At 42.0% G+C, this 24,766-nt stretch overlaps 1 protein-coding gene across 2 annotated transcripts in view; it reads right to left on the bottom strand.

Annotated features, from left to right (window-relative positions):
* PKIB (cAMP-dependent protein kinase inhibitor beta) overlaps nt 1-23,981 on the bottom strand; it is a 53,079-nt gene extending 29,098 nt beyond the window's left edge. Inside the window, exon 1 of one of the 2 annotated variants that reach the window (XM_079297760.1) lies at nt 23,882-23,981. The gene's annotated coding sequence lies outside the window, so the exon portion shown is untranslated. Of the gene's footprint in view, nt 1-23,153; nt 23,275-23,881 lie in introns of those variants that run through there. The other variant, XM_079297759.1, reaches the window with a different exon arrangement.
* Nucleotides 23,982-24,766: the final 785 nt, after the last annotated feature.

Genomic DNA, 24,766 nt, shown 5'->3' with positions numbered 1-24,766 from the left:
CACCTGATCTCCTGCAACAGACTGGGTTGTTCTTGTAGGGCTGTGGTCTTGTGCTCTATGAGGAGACTAACAGAGCAAAGATACAGCCAGTTAGAAAAAACAGGGTTCCCAGTATATCATCCTGCATAAGGGCATCCATAGGAATCCAAGGGAATCCATAGGACCTGGGGCTTTTGGCTGTTGCTGAGAAACAGTAGCTGGGATACAGAGGAATTTGGGGCAGGATGCACAATAGCCTCTGACTCTGCTACGCTTTCAGCCTTTGCCTCTTGACCTTCAGTGCATCCTTATAGGTTCCTCACTCTTTACCAACTTTTCTCTTTACCTTCCATCTTAACTAATAATAAGCATTGCAATCTTATTACTTTCTTTGTGTCAACTTCAACTTGGCTTGATGCAGAAATGCAGGCATCTACAGAATGAGGCAGCCAAAATGGCAAACTACCTTTGCACAGACACAGCAGGAAGAGGGGCACCTGCATCCCTAACCCTGCAGAAGCTAAGGAACAAGTGTAGCATTGCTGCCAGCTGCACTGTAAAAAGGCAAGTGTGTGGTTGCAGCATTAGGACCCATGAAACACAAGAGTCAGCAAGCAATGTTTTGAAGGGTAATGCAATTTTAATCTCTGGTCAGAGATTTGCCAAAGGCAGAGAAAGCATTTCAGGCTTGCCACTGTCTGGAGTACAGCCACACAGACACCAGTGTGTCAGTAAACCACCTTTTTTCACGTGCCCCAGCAGAAGGCAGACACAAGCAGAGCCACATAGACACAGTAGAGCTCCAACCTGCTTTATCTCCTGGCCTGAGACCAGAAAGAGCCACAGACTCAAATGAGGCTGGGGACAAAGCGTGGCTAGAAGAATTTAATCTTTCCCTTTATATTGTAGAGCCTATTGTGCCTGTTTCTCACATGGAAAGGGAGAAAGGAAAGAAATCTCCCCCAAACATCAGCCTACAGTCTTCTGTGGCTTGCAGTCACAAATCAGCAAATTCAGAGACAGACTTGTGTCTGAGCAAGGCTGCAGCTTATTTCCATGCAGGTTATGGTACTGCACACAGGATTTTTAAAGCACAATTACAGCTGCTGACATCCTACCTAAAGGAGTGGAGTGGTCACCATGGTAACACCTGCAGCACATGGCAGTGAACACCTGATACCAATCAATCTGGAAAACATCTTTTTAAAGAAACAGCCTCCTGGAAAAACACAGATGGAGATTGCTTGCTGAAACTAAGAAGATGCTCTCTTATAACAAAAATTAAAGTTTTACCTTACTTCCTTTTCATCTGACTCTCCCTCCATAAAATCCTATTCTGTATCAGTTTATAAAAGTTACAGAAAATAAAAAGGGTAGTGGTTCTGCATTGAGAAGAGTGACAAACATTGTAGTACAGCTGGCATGTAAATGATATCTTGTATTTTTCCCCCAGAGCACGAACTGTGGCTTTTGGAAATATGGTAATGATCTGGTTGCTAAAACAAAATAGAAATGTGCCTACTTGTAGTGGTCCACACCTCCCCAGTACAACAGATTTCCTTCAAATGTTAAAAAACCCCAGGAATGTCATCAACTTCTTTCTCCCTTTTTGCTTTCCAAATCTGCAATTCAATATCATTGATTAGAGTTGTATTCCTTCATGGGGGTATAAGAATAAAAATCCATTTAAGGAAGTGATGTTTGCACTCAGTTTGGCACTGGATTTCTGAAGTGCATTCTGCCACCAGCCCTCCAGACACATCCAGCAGCCAAAGTGCAGATGTAGTTGGTAAAGTATCTGGTTTTTTTGGGAGGTTGGTTTTTATTTCAGCTCTGTTCCACCCCAACTGTCTTTGGGTTCTCTGTACTGTGGCTGCTCCTCTGCCTCTTTCAACAGTGCTGCCTCCTGTTATCCCAGTAAGGGCAAATAATCCCAGAAAATACCTCATGCACATAGTTCAACAGCCTCAGCATTATTTCCAACATAGTCTTGTTATTTTCTATTTAATTCTATCTCAATTTATTGATACTTTCATTATTTGAAAGTTTGCCTCTTAATTTTCCTTTGAAAAATACTTTATTTTCAGATGGCTTCCATCTTTGCCATCTTCCATTCCCTCTAAATTCATTTTTCCAAGTAATTCAGAGCTATAATCATCTATTCTGACAGTGCCTCTCCTTTACTGAATACAATTATAGAACAGGAGAGCCACTGAATTGTCAAATACCATTGACTGACAAAACCTGGATATCCAACTGCCATGGAACTGGCAACAAATCTGCACAGAAATTCTCCCAGCATCCCAGAGATGTGTAGAAAAACAGCAGCAGTAGACACTGCATGAGTCCAAGGGGGTAAAGAGACATCCTTTCACAATCTCAGTGAAATCCCTGGAACAGGCCCCCTCTGCCATGCCCTCCTCACTGCTGGGCAACCACAACAGACTATGAGCACAGAAACTGCTGCCACAGGCTGTTTGAGCTCATGCCTACTCTGTACACAAAAACTGATTAGGAAAATGCTTCCAAAACTTATTTCCGGAGTTCTGGTTATACCCAGAACTAACTGCTTAACTCATCAGATGACCACTTAGTTAGAAAAAAGATGTGACTATTGCTGTTCAAGTATAGTGTTATAAGTATTTTTTTTCATAAAGAAAATGCAGTAACTGGGTGGTTATGATTTATATATATCACTTTGGATGTGCATATATCCAACTGAAATGTCAAATTGCACTTCTTTAGCTCAGGTAGGTAAAAAAAATCCAATTGTCTCTAATTTTAGTAAAATATTGGCCTCTACCTACAGGTGTGTTTCAGGAGAAAAGCAAGGCATGTTGCTTTGAAGCTAGAAAAATAAAGGCAATTGATGATACGTAAAATTTGTGGGAGCTGTTCTCTGTCCTCAATATGTTATGCAAATAACTCCCAGCAACTGTACCAGGTATTTGTACTGTCTGTGATGCGCTACAAGTCAGCACTAGCTGTCATGAAGTCTTGTTAATATGAGGAAGTCTGGCTTTAAATCTGCTTTCATAGTGTAGAAGTTGCATTTATTCAGCTGTGGCTCTGACATGTGTCTCACAGTAAATGGTATTATTGCTCAACAGGCCAACAGACTCCAATAGAAATATAAAGCTCTAAAATCAAAATGAAGATGCCCATAACAGTGTATTGGGTTTTAATCTACAGCAGGGCCTAATTATGGCTTTCAATCTGCACATAATCAATGACAGAAGAGATCAGCTGATTCCATTGATTTTGGCTGGGATCAGAAACCATACTTCAGCTATGCCTAATATCTTCTGCAAGGCAATATCAGGCAAATGCAAGAGATTGAGGTTGCAGGATTTGAGAAAGCTCTTGTGGCTTCCTGTGTTTGATTACCCTGTAAAACAGTAGTCAAACTTGCCCTTCTCAAATTCTTGATTTAAAGACAACAACATAATCCATGCAGTGAAACACACAAATGCAGTCTGCCCTCACTCCGAAAGAGCATTGTCGTAAATAACTAATTACCTACGCACTTCAGCCTGGAAGCTGAACCTTATACTTGCCACCACAAAATGATGATTCACTTGTTTCCCATATCCATTTATAAATGAAGGGTCAGCACAAAAAAGTGGCAGTGTGGGTCAAAACTGCCATGAATATTTTCATTACCTTCTCTATCAGGTCTACATATGTTTTTGCTGACAGGAAAAATTCACCTCTATGCAGCAGACTTATCAGTGCTGTAGGAGCTGTCAGTACAGCAAATTTTGAAATATATGCTAAACTGATTCTTTCTGATAAGACTGATATCTTTATGTGTATGAACTTTGGTTTTAGGTTGCAATTCAAACCAAGACAACTTCAAATAACAAATTCCAGATAGTGGGCATGGCATGCACCTGTTAGGCTGGTGTCCATTTTTACTGCTCCCTTACAAACACAATCTTTGTGTAGGCGTATCTACACTGGGAGTCTTTTTTATCCCTTGATGCTGTGCAGTAGCAATAACTAATAAATAGCTTGCTAAAGAATTATTTATACAAGTACAAACACAAACCCACTAGATTTAATAATATATTTTCCTTTTACACTTGAATATGATAGTAGTGAAATAAAAACAACTAGATAAAAATTTGGTCCATGGCAAGAAAACAGGATCAGAACAGCAGACCTTTCCAGCAAAAAAGGTCAGACAGTCTGCCTTTCAAGTTCCTCTTTCAGATTCAGACTTCTGGCACTTATGGTAAAGGTTTTTTCCCCTAGTCCAGTTACAATTTCTGAGTCTCAGTGCTATCACTGATACATCTGATGTCTTTTTTTCTCCTCCTTTCAGTGTCTCAAAAAGCAAAAGATAAAGCCTAGATTCTCTGACAGGGTTTTTCTTCACACTGTGATTAATGAGGTTAATCTGCTTTACTGAATTTTCTCTCGGAAACATCACAACAGAACATCTCTCTGAAGCAGTGTGGAAGAAAGGCACAAATTCACCTCCTTGCTGCTGGCAGCATGGCCTGAAATTGCTTAAAAAGGCTCAACAACCTTTGGAGACAGATGCTCTGTCCTACTCCTTGCATTTTACAATTAAATCCTTTAGAAATAATCCATTGACCAAGCCAGGGACTAAGACTGGACACAGCTGCACCTACACTGCAACAGAAATTTAGAAAGCAAGGGGTTCCTCTTTGAGCCCCATGACTTATTGGGATCATCTCCCTTACCTTTTAGATCTTTATCCTATTCCATCCTTGTTCTCCATGTAAATAATTTAAAATTTGGTTCTAATCCAAGTTTGCTCTGTAGCAAAGCACAGGCTTTTTCTGTGTAGCCAGTCATAGAATGAACCTTGCCACTGAATTTTGTCAAGATGCACCTTCCCAAATTCAGATTAAACCCGCTGCTGCTACTACCATTGGCAGTGATTCCTTACGTGACCTAAACCACCCATCTGTGACAGTCTCCTAAGAGAGAAATCATGGTAACTGTTGCCACATTCTGCCTTCAGTTGAGTTTCTATCTGTATTAGGAGCAGTCTCCTCAGTGCTGACCTCTGCTAAGACACATTTTATGCCAGTTGTTGAGAGGCACAGGATGCTGGCTGAACTCAGACACTGCAGGGAAGGGACCAGACTTCAGCCTTTATGCTTCCTGTTTCCACTACTGCAATTACAGCATCTTACGGGCTAGAAGAGGCCAACTTGCTCTTTCTTCTGAAATACACAAATATGGCACCAATTTAGATTGTGTACTGTGTAATTATATCGATCTGGAGCATTGTTTCCCAACTTCAGAGTGGAACCCAGCCTCTGGAAGCTTTGAAGTAAAAAAATGTTGAAGAAATAAGGATGTGATGTTAAGGTGGATTGAATACTTTACCCAACTCATGCTTACGTCAGTGGGAACATTTCCAGGATCTCAAATGCCGGACAGGGGTCAAAAGAAGGGGACTTTGTCCAGGTTTGGACTAGCAGCAGCTAATTCTGCCTTCTGTGAAGCATCTTTGAAACCTGAGAGGATGCACAATGACTTAATCCTCCTCACACAGCCTCTGCTGAACATGAAGGACGTTGGCAGGCGTGATGTCCACACTGTAAACCCATATTTGAGAAGTTTATCTTTCAAAAATGGATGGAGCTTATCAATTTGCACATTTTTTCCATTCCCATACACAAAGAGAGGTGGGCTCTACATCTGAACAGATATTGGAGGTCAATTCAATTTCCGAACCCATTGTTGCAACTATTAAGCTAAACAATTTATGCCATAAGCATCATCTGCAGTGAAATATGTAAAAAAATGACATTTCATGAGTCCCTTTTTCAAGGTTAAAAAAATCTATTCCTACTTGTTAGGTTATCTTATGCTTAAGCCAAATCTGCTTACAGCTGCAGTTCTTTGCTCCACCAGCAACTTGCATAAGGTCATCCTACTACTTTCAAAAGAAATTTCACAGATGCAGGGAAAAGAACCCCAAAACTTTCCATACACAGTGTAATTAATATTTATTGATAATCATTTAAAACTCTAAATCTGTTCTAAACATTCAGGAATGAGCAATAAATTAAGATTGTTTTGAGCAGCAGAAAAAGTTCTAAAAACAAATCTGTCTGTATTAATGAGGTTTAATTAAGCAACATTTCCTTAACAGTCTTGGCTGTAAGTACACACTGAATTACTTACACATTTGCAGAACTGATGAGTATCTGCACTTTTCATGTGAAATCTCTAAGAATTTGAATTAAATGATGGAGTGTAAAAATAATCTGCTGTAATTAGGCTTTAAGTATTAGTTTCACAAGTTCAGATGGTTTGTTAACATACATTTTCTTCAGATCTTCAAATACAACAATAGTAACTCTGCTCTCCTCAACAGAGCAGAGTTCCTGTTTCTTCCAGAGCTGTAACTAGTTCCTGTTTCATTTTTTCCTCCTGGGACACCTCAGTGTAAAGCACTGGTATAATCAATAGACAGATCATCTGAGGGGTGTTCACTGCACATACACCACTTCTCACACTATTTTGTGTGTGCTGAGGCACAGCAGCAATGCTTTTGCCTTCAAAACTGCTCAGCCTGCAATGCACTGGCAGCACCTCTACATACCTGAAGTGGACAAGGAAGCAAGGGCTGCAGCTGTGCTAGGGACAAGGAGAGTATCCCACCAGACAGTGAGACAACAGTAACACCCAAAAGAGAGGTGAAATATGGCAGCAATTGCTTTGGGAAGATTGTGCAATAATTCCAGATGTCCTGTCACTCAGCCAGGATCTCTATCAGAAACCAACACTGCAAATTCACATACCTCCACAGATTTATGGTTTGCTTTCCATTACACATAATCTTAGTATTTCAAACATTCACAGAATTTGGAAGCAACAAATATAGTTTCCAATACAGAACCTGTTTGATGTCATGAAGGTGGCTTCAGGGAGCAGTTTCTGGATATCTGTGGCAAACCTACCCTGGATTTGAAAACTGTGCTCAATATAAAGAGCTGAGTGAGAGGTTCAGGAGCTAATCAATAATGCTGAGGACGCAATAAAAAACCTGAAGGAAGCAAAATCTATCAAAAACTATTACACACAAAAATACTATGTTTCACTGAAGTAACCCATGAGCTGCTGAGTACAGGACACATGGAGACTATACAGTGGGAAGCACCCTCATATGTTCATAGCAACAAGACACTGGACACCCATTTGATAACAACCAACTCAACTGTTCCCAACTGTTCTGGATGAAAGTATAGAAACTAAAACAAACTCCCCAAAAGAAATCCCCATTAACTCAGTTCTAAGCAAAAGAAAAACTTCCTTTCCATACCAAAAAGAAGTCCAAGTCATTCTTAAACATTGGTTAAAGCATTCCTTTGTGTGACAAGGCAGAACATCTGGTTTCTGGCAGAGAGAATACTACAAAAAATATTTTCAGTTTTGATTTCAACCTCCAGAAGCTGGCATGTGAGATAACCTCCCACTAGCCCCACAATGATCTCCTGCAGAAGGGAAGGACTATTCACTCCTATGGTAAGAAGGAGAGAATGCTCTACTCTACTCTCTACTGTGATTTTGGAGAGGTAGAGAGCAGAATCTGAAAGTGGAAAATTACAAGGGTATTCTGTACTAATAAGACATCATCAGCTTTCTGATGGAAATGGGAAAGGATCTTAATAACTGTTCATTCAGTTTAGGTTTTTTTTATTATTTCAAAGAAGCATTAGACAATGAAAAAGCACTCTAAAGACTGAAAGAGCTCAATCAGAAAAGAATCTAAGATTATAAATTTTATCTTCCTATTGAAATTGTGTTAGCCCTCCACTTGGGCTAAACTCTGCTTGAATGGTAAAATGGAAAGTTTCACGGTGCACAAAGAGATGAATACACAGTTTTTTCCATACTGATCACCCTGTAAGCCCAGCAACTCTGGGCTGGTGGCTGCAGAGGCAGCCTGCAGTGCTGCAGGATGCCCTTCTGAAAGGGCACCAACACAAGTAACCAAACCCTGTAACAGTGCCCTTGAAAGCAAGGTGATGATGAGGAAATTTAAAAGTCAAATGCCCCAAAGAATCAACACCTGCTTTCCTGTCTACAGAGACATCTCCAGAGACAACCCTGACATTGGGCAGTCAAGAGCAGGAGATGACAGTTTATGTGACGTCTCTACCATTAATAAAGCCATAAGCATAGATGTGAGAGCTGAAGTCAGCAGTTCCAAAACTAAATCCCTTTTTAAAACCTCTGTCAAGAAGCAAAAGGGGTCAGAAGCCCAGACAGACCCCCAGCTGCAGGATGTGGTCACTTGCCAATGTTTAACTAAAGCAATCTGCTTTCACACCAGGGTTCTCCAAGAGCTGAATGGCATTTGGACATGAGGGGAAGGCTGTCCCAGGGAAGATAATGAATCATATCTGATCCTTAAAGAGATGCAGAGGGGCAGCAGAAGTGGAAAAGGGCTTTCTTCAGTCTTTATTCTCGCATTGTGCAAGCCAGATACAGCTGGAGCCCAAGGGGTTCCATGAGGGTTAGAACTTCACATTTTAGCCCTCCCTGGAACAATGTCATCTCTGCAAAGAGCAGGAGAAGAAGAGCAGGAATCATTTAACCCCAGCCCTAACCTCAGCATACTTCATTATAACTTAATTCAATAATCAGGATTTTTACAAGTGCTTTGCAATCTTCTCTGCAAGATTCCTTACTGCTATCAGTAAGGGAACGCAATTTTACATGTCGTGAAAACATGGTATTTATATACCATGCAAACAACAGTAAGATGCATAACTGATATTAATGGCAGAATGATAAGCCTGAAGCTTGGATGAAAAACTTCAAGGGAAATGTCTTCAAACACTGCTGCCCTCTCTAATTTCATGTCACATTGTCACTGCACCTTCTCTGCCTTGTCCCCAGGCAGTGTCCTGCACAAGAACACCCGTGTCTGTCAGCACAAAGACAGGCTCTGTAACTGCATCTGCTAATGCTTCCTTTGACCTCATAGGCTGTGGCTGACCATGTGATATTCCAGGTTTGGAGTCACAGAGATCAAACTTGAAGTAAAACAATGGAAGAGAGCTTTGGCATATGGGATATCATGTGGATGAGAACTGAAGGTCACCTCCAGACTCAGTGTGCTGTGGCACCAAACCTGGGGTAATGTGGTGGTGTTCTTGCTCTTCTCTCTGCTGTGGGTGTACACTGAAATGATGGGAGACTACCTGTGCAGCTTTTAGCAGCCTGGGAGTGAACATAATCCTGATATTAATTTACCAGCTATTTTTCCGAGTCCATCTCTCTATCAGTTATGAACAGCAACAACATTTCTTCTGTTCATTCCAGGAGTGAATTCTTCCCTTCACCTGTACTGAAGGAAAGGATGAATGCACTTATGCTTATTCTGAACACAGTTCACATGTCAAAACTGTGTATAAGCACAAGGTTAGGCCACACATCAATTAACCATGCAGCTTTACAGCAACAAGCAGGCAGATCTATAGATTTTTTTATTTGCCCTTGGTATGGAGGACACCTCAAAAAAAAAAAAAAAAAAAAAAAGCAGGGCCAGTGTACCACTGTGCTGCAGAGATCCATCTGAGAGGCTACTGTAGCCAGGCATGATTTGTGACAGATGTTCTGATATATACTGGAAACCAAATTCACCCTAATTTACCTTCAACTTCCACAGGGCAGAGGTACCAACACAAAACTCTATCCTTCAAGTCCTGGGTAGTCCATTCCTCAGGTTTTGATGTGCTGTGGGTCTAAGCTGGCTAAAAATACCCTCTGAGAAAGGAAACTGTTCTTTCAAGAGCTGTTAAACAGTTCTTCCAAGGACACACTGCTTCCAAACAATTGCATAAAATCCCCTTGAAATAGAAATAGGGTAGGATACATCTCACAGAAGGGAAGAGATATGGCATAGGGCCTCAAGATTCCCTGCATTCAGCCAAGTTCCTTCCAGAGTTTTATTCAATATCATAAAAATATTCATGCACAGAAATTCAAGCATGTCCATTCCCACTGAAGGATGTCCAGGGTCTATAGTCAAATTATCATAAAATGCTCTGAGTTTTCTCTGTCTGTCCTTAGTAATGTTTTGCTTCTCCAAAGAATTCTCAGGGCAGCATGAAGGAGAGGGGACACAAAGTATTTAGCAGAACTATCATGTCTGTTAGTAGCACAAAAGCTACTCTGCCCCAAATACCATCAGTCAGGGGTTTCTGCCTAATCCTCTTCCTACCACATACTCTTAGGATCTATCAGCTAACCAGTCCTATACCATCTTCCCAATTTTCATGGTCAATGATTTCCATGAGCTAATACTTGACTCTTTAGAGATGTGTGCTTTGATCTGGGAGCTGATTGTCAAAATACTTGATATTCATATGAAAATTATATCTGCATGAATAGAAAGGATGCAACTTCTACAAATAAACTACTCTCCTAAAATTTTAATCTTTGAGCTACAGAACTGGAAGCTGAAAAACAGGTATGAGATACCACAAACTGACACAGATAAAATAACCCAGTCAAAAGAGAGTGAGCTGCAAGTTCACACTAAGTCCTTTACCAGTGCAAGTGGAATTTTATCTGAAATTGTAAACTACTCTAAAAAGAAAAATCAAAGTCAGGATTTACTAATAGCCTTTCTGAGATTTCATGCAACAAGAAAATGTGCTGAACCTACATATCCAGGAAAGCTGTATTTAGTAGAGTGTGGTTTCAGGTTGCTTACAAAGTGACCTGAAATAGTTGAATGGACCTGGAGTCAGGGGTTGTAGGAAAAAACTAATTGAGTGAAAAAACATTGTCCAGTCTGTGCAGTGACAGAACCCTTGCTCTGTGCAGCATGTCAGTACGTGTTTCTGGGATCATAAACATTTCACAATGAATTGCTATCATCACCTGGTAGGCACAGCTAAATCCAGGCCACATCACTCATTTGCCTCACTAGAAGACATGAGCTGCTCAGCCTTTCAAGAAGCCTGCCTGGTGACACTGTTGTCTATTCTGTGCTTTGAAGGCTTCATCTCACAACTCAGAAGGTAATGTTTCCCCATTTTAGCAGGGACAAGCTGGAGATTCATGAGAAAACCTGCTCCTACCTCAAATATCCCCAAAGGAAGGATGGCCTCCAGCCACAGAAGAGCACTTCCAATGCAGGATGCCCCACAACCATCCATGGCACAAAACCACACAGTGGAGAGGATCTTCCAGGTGCCACAGCCTAGACTGTGGCACAAAACAACTCTGGCAGCAAGATGTGGCTCATCATCAGGCTGAAGTAAAGGCTGACAAGGAGCAGAAATTGTGGCCACAAATGGCCACAAATCCACCAAGCCAAGTGGAGGTGTGAGGCCAAAGGCTGTGATGTTCATATCCTTGGATAAGGTGGCACTTGCTATGCTGCCTATAGCACTGGGAGCCCACACATCTAGGCTTTATTGAATCTCATTCTGGATTGATTGGATAGTTGCCCTCACTACTCAGTCCTAGGGGAAAAAAAAAAAAACACAGGAAAAAGCAAGGGTTACATGGTAAAAATGCTTCTTCAAGATCAAGTTATGAAAAATAAGAATGACTTAATTTCTGAATTAGAAGTAATTGATTTGATGGTGTAATAGAAAAGCTCTTTTGGTCTGTTTGGCTTTTTTGTTTCTAGGTTGTTTTTTTTTTTTTTTAATTCTGAACCATCCATCCCTCTAAACCTCTGAACAATTCCTAAATTATCTCAGTAGGCACTGCTGATTCAAAGCAAGGATTAGTCACAAATCTGTGCTATCCCAGAGCCATTAAAACAGCAAGCTGGTGGAAGGGAAAAGGGCATATGTATCTGATAACTAAGATGACCTTTCCTACAGATATTTGTGTTTGATTACCAGTTTATTTTCTGGTTATGCAGTTCCACCAGTACACTGTAACATCCCAGCTCTTCCTGAATTGTGGAAACAAAGGTAAGACAGTCTTTACCAGACCACAACAGTATTGCTTATGTGGTGCAAAATTGTGCAAAATCACCTGAACTGTTTTATTCTTCCAAATAATGAAGATACTTTAATAAAACCTGTTAAACCCAAGCATCAGTAGCAACCCCAGCATTAAATTGTTGAATACAGATCAGTTTTCCTATGGGACATTTATGACCAAAGGAAATATTCCAGCCTTGGTATTTTTATAGCATACATTTATTTTTTAATGGAGGATGGAGCTACCCAAGATTTAAAATGGCATTTAGTGTCCTCTACCTTGAAGAAGAAAAGTAACCTGCATTGGAATACTGTGCCACAGCCCCAATAAAGATGAGACAACATTAACAACTGCTGGGTTCAACTCCTGTTGCCAAGGTACATTAATTTAGTCAGCCACCATTCTCCTCAACAGACCTAAATCCTGCCCATTTTGGTTACAAAACAAAACCATCCTGACCTTTTATCTCAGTCCTCTGCTCAGTAATGTTGATGCTTAGTGTCAAAGTGCACAGTCAGGGGTCCTCAATCCCTTTTGCATGTGCCACAGACCTTTTTCCCTAAGCTCTCTCTGCTCTGTCACTTCAGCTCTGCCCCCTCTCCCAGTGGTGGCTGCCTTTCACAAGGCTTCCAAATGAACATCCTGTAAACTCAACACCCAAGATGAGAAGCACAGACAGTTCATAAGCTGTTTAACAATGGCTTATTACCAAGTGCCGCATGACCTGAGGAAAAAAGAACTAACTGGTTTTTTTTTGTCCTTCTAATTTAGAAAAGGACAGCACAATTTCCTCCAGAAAGCATAATTATTAGAGAATGTTTCCTGGTATTTTGTTCACAGTTTAAACATTCAAATTGGAGTTGTAATAAGTGTTTGTTGAATGTTTAGCAAGTTAAGCTCTATTTTTATCTAGAGAAGTATCACTTTAGATGTTACAGTTCACCAGCAAATTCTGAATGCCATATTTGTTCAGAGTGGCATTTCTAGGATCTACAACTCCAGAGCTGCACTGAAACATAATTAACAATATAACACATCCCTGCAGCTCTTCTGCATCTTCTACTTGCAAACAAACTGGTGCTAAACTGCCATATCTCAGCAGTGCTCTCTTCTCAGCTTCCATTCCTCCTCACCTCAGCTTCCCTGCCTTCTTCATCCTCCCCCTCTAAATTCAGAGACACAAATCTACAGAAAACATGCCAAGATACTTGCTGAAGAGATGGGAAAAGGAGAACAGCATAATGTCTATTCCTCACCCAAAATAAGCTTATGTGACTTCTTTACAGTCCATATGCTTATTTTCTTAACAACCTTTGAAACTCCCAAACTGATACCAGACACGAACATGCCATAACATTCCTTCCTCAGTTTCAGGGCTATTTTCCCCATGGATTTTGCTCCTCTGAACATTTCCAGACTATCTCCAGCCTGTCCCAGGTTCAGCACTGGCTGTGCTGGCACTGTGCAGACACAGCTCACCACACCACTGAGCTGTTTTTAGCTCCCATGCTGCCTGAGGCTGAGCATCTTCCCCCTCATCACATCCCATTTAGTGATGAGCCATCTATCCTCATGCTTTTGAATGCTACATTCTCTCTTGGGAGACAGAGCCTTAAAAAGACATGCTCCAACAAAAGGACATGTCTCTATGTGTTCTGCTGTCAAGGCCTTTGCCCCAAAATCAGAAGGAGGTCTTATGCTGCACCTCTCTGGCTCAGTTGTATAAATAGACTGGGCCTGCTGCCTTGCTGGAGCAGCTCAGACTGGCACAGGAGGAGGGAAGCCAGATCCCCCTGCCAGCTCCTGGTAAGACATCTGAACAAATACCCCACTTTGGGAACAGCCTCATGTCAAGTGCTGATTACGTCTCTCCTCCGAGGGGCTCCTGCTTTCCCAAGCCTGATGGCCGGACCTCCCCCCATGACAGCCACAGCCGAGGGATCTGCTGCCATCCATACATCAAATGGGACTCCTGTCAGATGGCAGCTTGGGCTGCCAGCCTCGCTCCTCCTCCTCCACGAAATGCTGGAAAGTCTGAGCAAGGAAGACGGGATGGCGGGAGACATCCTTTGCCCCGGAGACGGCGTCGCCGGCTGTTCTCTGCTCCCCAGCTCTCAGCCAGGAACAGAGCAGCAACACATGCACTCATCCTGCACTGAGAGACAGCCACTCTGAGAGGCCTGGGCTGGGCATCACCGCTTTTTGGTGGCTTTCATAGAATGGAACAGCACTGGGAGGTGAAAGTGGGGGTGGGGAGGTACTGAGCCATTCAAATTAAAATTGGCCTTTTTAAAATTTGCTTTGATTCACCTCTAATCTTATATGCTTTTTCCTGGATTCTGAAAAGATACAGAAATGAGGCCAAGGTACAGATTAAAAAAAAAAACAAAACCAAAACCATTCCCTCTCAAAATGTATGCCTAGAAAAATTGTGTAGTTAAAATATTTATAGTAAGGACTAATCAAGCCATTAAGCCATAAAAAGCTTCATTTTTAAAGAAAGATGCATCTCTAAATCTCATCTTCCAGTTTCTGCAGAGTATTTATTTAATTTTAAGCAATAGAACTTTGGGTTCTAGGTTTTACGAAGATCTAAAGAACAAGTAACTTTTAAAATCATTAAGGTGCAAAGTTTTAATTTATTTTTTTGGTTGCCAGAATCATGAGATGGATATCACTCCATGAGGATAAAATATTGATCAGCTGTATAAACTTGTTCAGCTTTCTTCTATGTTCTGTAGACCACCAGCTGCTACTAAAGAGGCTTCCACCTTTTTTCATTCTCCCTTTATATGACAGAATTTAACTCTCCACAAAGGCTGGATTGTTAACTAGTCAATTAACACAATGAATAAACAGCTGAATGTCTCATTACATCCCTTCAAGATAGCTAAGTTTCTGTAACAACATTCAAATTCCAACCTAAGATGTGTGATTTATCATAGTTGAATTAAACCAAGAAATTGTCTCTCCTTAAATGGTATTACAGCAAGTAGATTTCCATTTGGAATTAATTTTAATACTCAGTAAAGCTAAATGTATTAGTATAATAATATTAGAATATCTTAGTATTTATTTTTTTAGCTTCAAAACTTGCCAGAACAGAACACACTGAGTCTCTTGGGAAATCTGTTTGAGAAACACACCATCCAATTTATCCTGTTTTACTCTGGAGTGTTACTTCCAGCTACCTGTAACTAACGAGAATCCAGAAGGAGAGAAGGAACATAAAAGTTATTCATTGATAAAAGGAACTGCTTGGACAGCATGTATTCTCTCTTCAAACTGTAAATAATAAAACTACCAATTGAAACCAAAAAAAGCCAGCATTGCCTTTTCAGTGATGCTTTTTCCTAAAAGCATCATGCCTTATGATAAACACCTTCTATGTTCAAGTGGATACCTTCCTATCACATCAATAATAGGTTGTTTCCATTAGAAATTGGTTGAGAATTATTTTTATTCAATTGAATTCCTTCCACAGTTCTAGCTCTTCCAGCAAACAAATGCAAGTTCAAGGGGAAAGAAAACAAATATTCCTCCAACCCTCACACAGTCATCTTTTTCAGCTTTTTTAAGCTCTCTGAGGTAAACAGCAAGCACTTTTAGTGACAGTTTCTGAGTAATGATGGGGAACAGAGGGGAAGTGGTTGAAAGCGCCACTGGCTTCTTAATGCCAACTCTTTTATGTTACTCAGGGAACACATGTTCAATCATTGCTTATGAAAAAGCTTTGACAACATGGAGAGGAGCTTTTTGCTTGATGTTTGCTTAAATGAAACTCTATTGCAGAAGCAATTGCTTGTAGTTTACTTTTTGGCATGGTTCTTTAGTATTTTTTTTTTTGTTAAACAGAAGCAACTCACAGTCTTAATAACAGACTAGTCGATGACTGTCTTCTCTGGAGGCTTTGTTACCAAGAGGTTTCATTGTAATCCAGCTCATCTGAGAAGAAATTTAGAGAAAATATCAGAAGGGTAGCAACAACAGAATTTCTAATACCTGACCTTTCCAAGAAGAAAAACAAGTGAGACATATTAGAAGAACCCCATCCTCACTTAGGGACCTTTTTTTTAAACATCAGTCACACCATTGCACATGATGCCTATCTCCAAAAAAGCAGTAGGCTCAGTGTTTCATTTCTGAGCACAGAACATAACTATCACATTAAAGCTTTAGCAAAACATGTTTACAGAAGTCCCTGCATTTTTATTATACTGTATTGTGCCTTGGAGAAAGCTTTTCTTAAGTGAACAAAAGCTGCAGCAGACTAAATTAGACTTGAAGCTTGAAACAGATCACATGTACACTTAGAAATTGTTTTACAATACTGAATTTAACTGTATCTAATGCAGACTATATTAGAAAGAAATCTTTATGCAGGGACTGCAAACCACTATGCTGTTGTTGGCATCTGTTTGTTATTTCTTACTAAAGGTACTGTCAACTGGCCTTCTTTCAGTCTGCTAAATAAGGTTTCTCTTCCCTGTTATGTTTTACATGCATAGATGGTTAACAAAGGCTTCACAGCAACTTTTCAGAGGCTCAGCTTTGAGCTGGAATGACAGGGTCACAGGACAACTCAGGTAGGGCAGGACTCAGGATTCCCTGCTCCAGCCCAGCACAAGGTCAGATCACAGCTGTGCTCCCTTGGGGCTGGAACTGCCCAGAGCAGAACTGGCACAGTCACTGTGGGCAGCCCATACCTCTGCTTCCTTGGATTCTTCTCCTCGTGCACCATCTGAACCCCTCTGGCTTGGTCCAGCTGATGTCTCCTGTGTCTTTGGCTCTCACTTTTTGACCACCTCCCCTCCATGGTAGCAGGAGCTGCTTTCACCACCTCCAGAGCCATCTCCTTCCACACTGAGCCAGCCTGGCCCTCAGCCCTTCCTCATGGGGCAACTGCTCCAGCCATGACCATCATGCTTTTGATACTCTAGAAAATGGCTCTGTCCCTGGAGGAGAGTGTATCCTGTTTTGCAAGGAAACAGGAAAGGTGAACTACGCTGACACACTCCACAGCCTCATCTGATTCCCTGTGTCCAGGGAACCACAATCCTGTGTCCAAACCTGGCTCTGCTACAGGCAGGGTTACAGCTAAATCAGTGTCTTCCCATTACAAGTCGTCTCTCTAGGAGCATCCCATTCATTCCTGGGAAGAAGTGGCAACAGAATTGCAGACCTCTGCCCTGCTCCTCCATTCCAGGGTGGTTTTCCTTTTTCTTCAGAGCAGTTTATAAAGCCAGTCCTCAAAATTTCTATTAATACAAATGGCAGAAAATCTTCAGCACTCCCACTGTATTGTGGACTTAAATCAAGATGAGGTGCCATATGATTGTTTAACACCTTTTTGTGTCACCTGCCAAAGCAAACAATGCTATTCACAACCTAAGTCCTGAGAAATATGTACACTTCAGGCAAACCATGTCCTTCTGTTTGCTACTATGGGAAAATTCTAGTTCAAACACTATTATCAGAACTGCTTGTGCACTCAGAGACAGAATTTCTAGATACCATCTGCCCATCTTCTGCTTGCTTTAGCCCTCTTACCCAACCAAACCTCATCCACAATAGACGGAAGAGACACAGAAAGGTCTCCACATATATACTTCCAGGACAAATCTTAGCAACTCTATTTAATGGAAACTCCCTTAATTGAGGACTATAAAATCCACCTTTGTAGGTAGAAATTGCTTATGAACAAAGCATACCTTGTATTGCCCATGAACTAAAGCTATTTTTGATGAGGCAGAGGAAGGGTACAGAGTCATCCCAATGACAATCTCTTTGTCATCACTCAGTGAAATACCACAGAGCACTTTCATCAGTTAGTATGAAATATTTAAGAGCTGACAATGCTTCTGCATCTGTCTGAGCAAGACTGAGGTATCTTGTAATGAAGAAGATATAAAATATCGATGGGTCAGGTGCTCAGTTAAAGGATACAAATGACACAAGATTCCAAAGGAGGTAAAACGAAACTTAAAAGGGATGTTGAGCCTGAGCAAAGGGCAGTACTTTATACAGACAGAACACCAAGTTATGTGGTGTTGAATGGTGCACATCTTCCAAGGGCATTTCAAAAGCTCCAAAGCTGCATTACTAATCACAGTTCCTGGTTTTGGACAAACTTCTGTATTTCCAACAGAATGTTGTGAATTGGTTGCAAAGGTAATTGAAAAAGGCTAAAATAAAAGGCTACCCATTTGTCCATGGGGGCTGGAAAACAGTATAAATTATTCCCTCTGTTCTGCCTCAGCAGGTGTTCAGAACTGCAGGCATAAACACCACTGTGTACTGTAAACCCAGTTCACCTTCCTCTGCTGGATGGAATGTGTGGACAGGATGGGGAAAGACAGAAGAGACAGCTTTGTTATTATTATGTATGTAGTTAGTACTGCATAATCAAAGAAGAAGCAAAAAGATCTTCTTAGAGACAGAAAAAAATAGAAGATTTTTAATTCAGAGCTTCATCCTTTGCAGCACAACCCAGCACAGAAACTGCCCCGACCTCTGGGTTCAGCACAGAAAGATATGTGCCATGTACAAAAGCAAAGACATGCAGAAAACTTCTGCTATGTATGTTCAGTGCTTTTCGTGCTCTGGGAAGCCAGCTGACATCCTCCTGTCAAAATGCTTCAGCCTGGGTACATCTGGCCAGAGCTCCACAGCCAAAGGCTGCCCAAGGTCTGTCTCCCTATGTACAGTGCAAACCTGGCCCTGGAAAAATCATCACCTCCCTTTGGTGACAGTGGCTTTTTTGGCTGTAGCCAGATGAGCTGCCTCAGCCACAGCTAAACCATGTGAAGGACTCCTGCCCCCAGCCCACCCCAGCCCAACCCTGGTCTCCGGGCAGAGGCCACACTCCCTCTCTGCAGGATGTCACTGCCCTTCTCTGCTCTGGCAAGGTAAGGGCACAAGTCTGCACGTCCTACCCAATCTTTCACCACAGCACAACCTAAACACTTCCACTGGCAGGGTTTTAAGATCCATCTCTTGGAACTGAAGCAGACTGGTAGCACCTACACATGATGCTGCATCCCACATTTCGGGGAGCGATGCAACCACTGGTGACAAACTGCTGTGGGAGCTGTCTCTGACACCAGCTGGGAGGCACCCAGCCTGTGTCCCTGAGCACAGGGACAGCTGTGTGGGGCTGCCAGGAGGCCAGGTGCTTGCAGCAGGGAAGGATGCTTGGCTCCATCCAAGTGCAAGAGGATGAGGCAGGGCAAGACACTACATAAGCATTCATGCTTGTTCCCAGAGAAAAAGACATCACTGTGCATCTCATCCTTTCTCTTGCTAATATCAAATGAGAGAATAAAGTCAAATGCAATTGCTATGCAAGCATGGTGGTGCTCTTTCTTCAGTGGGGAATGAAGGCTTTAATGTATATAAATAATTGTAAAAGATGTAGAGGAGAGCTATGTGCAACGTAATGCAGAAAAATATTTTCAAAGAAATTAACATCATCCAGTGAGTGCTTTACTAAATCAATTTCATTTATATATGTACATTCATGCTCAGAGAGCAAGGCCAGTTGATACAATTTCTACAACAAGAAAAAAGATAGCAAATCAACTTAATACACTATTAAATCTTTCTCAAGAAAAAAAAAATTAAAAAACCCAAGAAAACAACAAAACCCAACCACCTCAAAAAAACCCACCCACAGTAATTTTACAGGGAGATAATGAAAGAGAAAAGACAGACAAGTATTGTGAGGCTATTAATGTTGGCAAGACAAGGAGGGAGAAAATAGGCAATTACCTGTAAACACAGCTTCTCAGTCGTGTGATAGAACAGATAATGAGAACAAAAACCACCACTTAGAAGTCAACAAAAGCACATGTATTCATAAAGGTCTTGCAAGATAAACTCTCAAAATCTTTCATATTTCTCCTCCATTATCCTTCTCATGACATGGGGAGAGTGTTACAGCATCGTGCTGTGCGAAGAAAGCAGAAGAGGACATTCAGATGAAGCCTTAACCAGAAGAAACAGCAGTAGCAGTAAGAAGCTAATAAAGTCTAATAAAAAACTTGTAAGCAATTGAGAGAAACTGATTGTGGAAGAAGCTAGGTTTTATTGTGACCACAGTAATCCAGTGTTTGCACTGAGTCAAGATTAAAAAAAAAAATACTGCACCACTGGCTATCAACCCTCTATCAATAAGCATTAAATTATGGACAAGGAAAGCAACACATCAGCTTATGAAGTTGAGGAATGACAGTGTCTGCATTCATAACTCATTATCAGAAACATCTCAGACCTATTGAGCTTATTTTGAGAAGACTATGGAGTAAAAAAGGCACGACCAAAGCATCCACAACTGTGCACTCCCACGGAGCAAAGAAATTGAAAAATGTAATCACCAAGCCTTGAGCAGCAGAAGTTACAAAGCTCAGCATCCTATGTAGCATCTGCACAAGTTTTCTGATGTCTGTTAAGCTGGATGCTTGCTACAGCTCTTCCTTCAGTGGGGGTATCAACCACATCTCCCTCATCTTCCTGGTCACCAGAAGTCTTGAGGTTTGTAATATTTCATCACTTTGAAATCTCTGCTCTTCAGTTTATGTTGGCAGAAATTAATCCCTAAGGGTAAAAAAAATTACGCCAAGGCAATGAGAGGAGCTATCAGTCAGACAGCATTATTATTGTTTCAGCTTCATCTCCTTAGGAAACTGGGCTGAAATTAATATAGTCAGGGCAGAAGGAAAGAAATAACAAACATAAATCTGAAACAGAAAAAACTTCTAAAACCAGAATTTTTAAGTCAAGTACAGAAGACATTATTTCACGTGAAGAAAGATAGATTGGGGAGTTTTTCAGAAACAGTTCACCATTTCTAACTTTCTAGGATTTCTGCTAAGCCATACTTTTAGCTGCAATGAAAATCTGGATGATTCCCTTGTAAAAACACAAACACCAGAATCTTAATCCATTCTAACACAGATGTTTGACTGTCTAAATACTTCTACCAGACAACTTGGATTTACTTTTTTAATTCTCTCCTTTCAGTGCTGTGGGTGATCCCATGGGTCTGAGTGGCCAGTCTGGATGTCACAGAGTGCAAATAAGTAATCCAAAATCCTGAATTCTTCCACTGCTCACAAAACTATTAGAGAGAACAAGGTGCACTCTAGGGAGACTCTGCAGTGCATGGAGGCTCCTGGCACATCAAGAAGTGGAAAGAACACACCAATTTTCCTCACTTTCCCTCCAAAGGCAGTGAAGAGAAAGCCATGCCCAGAGAACAAAGTGTGATCCTGAAGCATCTTCACCAGGAGGAGAAATCAATAAAATACAGCAAAAAGGCCAGCAGGAGTTTGGGGAACGTGTTCTTGAGCTGGTGGAGATAACTATACAAATGATTCTTCACATATTTTCCATCCCAGGTTTTAGACATTGAAAGAAACAGTTACATTATGAAAGGCTAATTAAAAACCCTAATCAGATTACTAACAGAAAATATTATTTGTTTACAGGATAGTCAGTGAATGGACACAAAGGAACAATTCTGCACTTTCAGACAGATTAACAACATGACCTGACTGAGTTTCTAGTTCTCTGCAATTCATGATTTGCATCAATATATTTTTAATTTCTCATTATTTTGAAGTTCATGCATATTTTTATAGCATACTGATGTGTTATACTGTTTTGCCTTAGTTTGTAACTGTCATGACACATCTAATGAAAAGAGAAGAAAAAAGAAAAGAAAAGAAAAGAAAAGAAAAGAAAAGAAAAGAAAAGAAAAGAAAAGAAAAGAAAAGAAAAGAAAAGAAAAGAAAAGAAAAGAAAAGAAAAGAAAAGAAAAGAAAAGAAAAGAAAAGAAAAGAAAAGAAAAGGAAAGGTGAAGAGATTGGTCTCTGTTCCAACAGGGTGTAATACAAAACCAAGGTACAGAACTAAACCTTCACTCTAATAGTGAAGTGTGTGTTTTTAGAAGTTACATGGGTATTTATAGCTCAGTTTCAAATTATATATGTTAGTATTTGCTATCAACCACAATGTAATATTTCAAAACCGTCATGGCATGAACATTCAAGTTTAAAACTTCAAAAGGAATATTATAAGTTGAAACAAAAAACTCTATAACTCAGACCATTCTCATCCCCATGACTTCTTCAGTCAGAAAAGGTAAACAAAGTGCCATTGTCTTTCCTTCTGCTGTTTTTAAGGTCTCTGTTTTGATCCTTTTCTTTTTAATCAAGAATTTTTTTTTTCCTAGATACAGAAAGTTATGAAGTTATACTGTGTAAGTCAGTATGTCCTATATATATTCCACATTAACCAATTCTAACCACAATGTCTCCAAAGGTGGACAGTAATTTTATCTATTGCTTCAGGGATTCTTAATACTCTTTTACTTTTCTCTTTACTAAAAACACTTGCCTGCTCTGCAGAGTCCACAAATAACTTCAACAAATGCTGAGAAGTATTATTTATAACTGGATTAAGAAACAATTCCCTTACTGCCAAAATTTTGTGGCAATCAGAAAGAAAAAAATTCCTGCCTCGCGCGTGATCTAAGTACAAGGACATTCCTTGCAAGCACAGAAAGCTGAAAGTCAGTGATGTATTTTAGCTGATTTTTTAGGAGTATATTTGCATCCACAAACTGCTTAGTTGTTCATTTTCTTAGTTGTTCATTATCATTATGTCAGTTGTTCATTATCTTGTCCGTGCAACTAAAATTATGGGCTTCATGCACAACGATTACGTTACAAATATGTGTTGTAATATACCTAAGCAGTAAATTACTCTAGCCTTCGTGTTGTCACCACTGATTAATTCGACCATATAAACATAATTTCAGGAAGGAGACGCGCTTAAAAATCGCACCTGGCGCACTTCTGATTGCTCTTCTGCTGGAGAAAAAGTATTTCGGTTTCCTTCCCGATGAGAGGCAGCCTATGTATGACACCGATTAGCGGCTTTCCCTAAAGGTTAATAATACCTGGCGCTAAGAAGCTTTACACCTGGTCAGTCCGGAAGCATCCAGGGCAGGAAGGTACCGGCACATCACCCGTGACCTATCCCGAAGAACGCCTGGACACGGTGGTCGGGCAGGGGACATCGCGTCCCCGAGACCACCCTCCCCAGCAGCTCCACCGCTCCTCTCCCGGAGCTGCCGGGTCGCCTGCCCCCTGCTCCAAACTTCTCCCGGTTCCCCTCCATGCCCGAAGCGGTGTCCGAGCCGGGAGGGACGCGCACGGTACCTGGGCACTCGGCGTTGTGAGCTCCGGGCGGTGAGCGCAGCGGGGGCCGCCCCTCCCGCGACCCCGCCGCTCCTGCGGGATGTTCCCTGTCGGCAGCCGGCCCCGGCGGCCGATCCAGCCCCGGCAGCCGGCCCCGCCCGGCCCCCGCTTCCCCCGCCCGCCGCCGCCGCCCTCACCCGGCGCCGGAGCTCCTGCCCTCGGACCGCGCTGCGCCGGCAGCCGCGGCCGCGCCCGGGGGCTGCGGGATGCGGCGGGGGTCGTGCCGGGATGCCCCGGGATGTTATGGCGGGATGCCGTGCCGGGATGCCCCGGGATGTTGTGCCGGGATGCCGTGCCGGGATGCCCCGGGATGTTGTGCCGGGATGTGGCAGGATGCCGTGCCCGGAGGCGGCGGGATGCCGTGCCCGCCCCCCCGGCGCGCCCGGCCCCGCAGCCCGTCCCGGCGGGGAGCAGCGCGGGGGGCGCGCCCCAGGGGCTGCCAGACGTGGAGGTGGCGGGCGTGGGGCACCATTCCCCAAAATACCGGGCGCGGGCTGGCTCGGGCTGGCGCTGCCGCCGGGAGAGGGGACCCGGCTGGGACACCCCCGTCCCCTGCAGCCAGCGCGGAGGGACGCACCTGCCCAGGGTCCCTGTCCCCCGTGTCCCTCACCCCGCTCAGAGCTGTCCCCCGCAAACTGATGAAGAGCAGGTCCCGGTGCCCTAAAAACAACAGGGAAAACAGCTCTTACCTGGAGCCTTGCTGACTTTACTCCCTTTACTTTTCCGTTTTTTTGGCCGCAGTCCCTCAAACTGCACCGGCAAAATGACACAGGACATCCTCCCACTCCTGCCCGACGCAAGCAGCGGGCGTGTGACAAAAAGTTGGCACCTGGATGCAGCCATATGTGACCCTTTTTGGCTCCGAGCCTTGTTACGTCGCACAGGGAGAGGCCGTGGTGCAGCTGCACGCCTCTGTCAAGGCTGCTGGCCTCTGGGACACGCTTTCATGCAGGAGTTTGGAAAAATCCAGCCTTGGCCTGAAATCAGAAGTGTCTGCTGTTTTCCACTTAAAATGATGAAGAACTCTGCAAGTTCTCTATCTTAAAGACTGTTTCAGTGGAAACACAAAATTAACATTTCCAGGCATATTCTACCACATTATACCAAACTGGCTTTGAAAGCTTTTCAAAAGATCTAGATATTTTGAACATAGCGTAGATTTGTTAGTTGTTTTTTGTTTTTTTAATTGTACCAAAAGGACTCTAGACTACCTATTTTGAAATCACTTTAAACTGTTTTGAAAATCACACTGCAATCTATCTCTCTATATATACACATATAGATACATATGTGAGACTTCATCCAGCTGCTTCCCTAGATCCAGACAGAGCCAAATGAAAATCTGCAGTGAGGTTTTTCCATTTACACTCAGAAATTTTCCATTTATGTTCTGAGAACTGGACAAATGCAGACAAAGGTGGGTATCTTACCTGTGTTTTTCAGTGTTTACACTACAAACCATGTCAAGCTTTTAATCATATTTATTTATGATAGCAAATAAGTAGAAACAGAGGATTAGAATTGTATTCCGTTTTGAAAATGAGGTTGGCTTTCATGAACCTAAAATCCCTTGG

Source organism: Erithacus rubecula (genome assembly GCF_903797595.1).
Source record: "Erithacus rubecula genome assembly, chromosome: 2".
Lineage (NCBI taxonomy): Eukaryota > Metazoa > Chordata > Aves > Passeriformes > Muscicapidae > Erithacus > Erithacus rubecula.
Note: the sequence above shows the minus strand (reverse complement) of the source record. Positions and strands in the feature narration are given on the sequence as shown.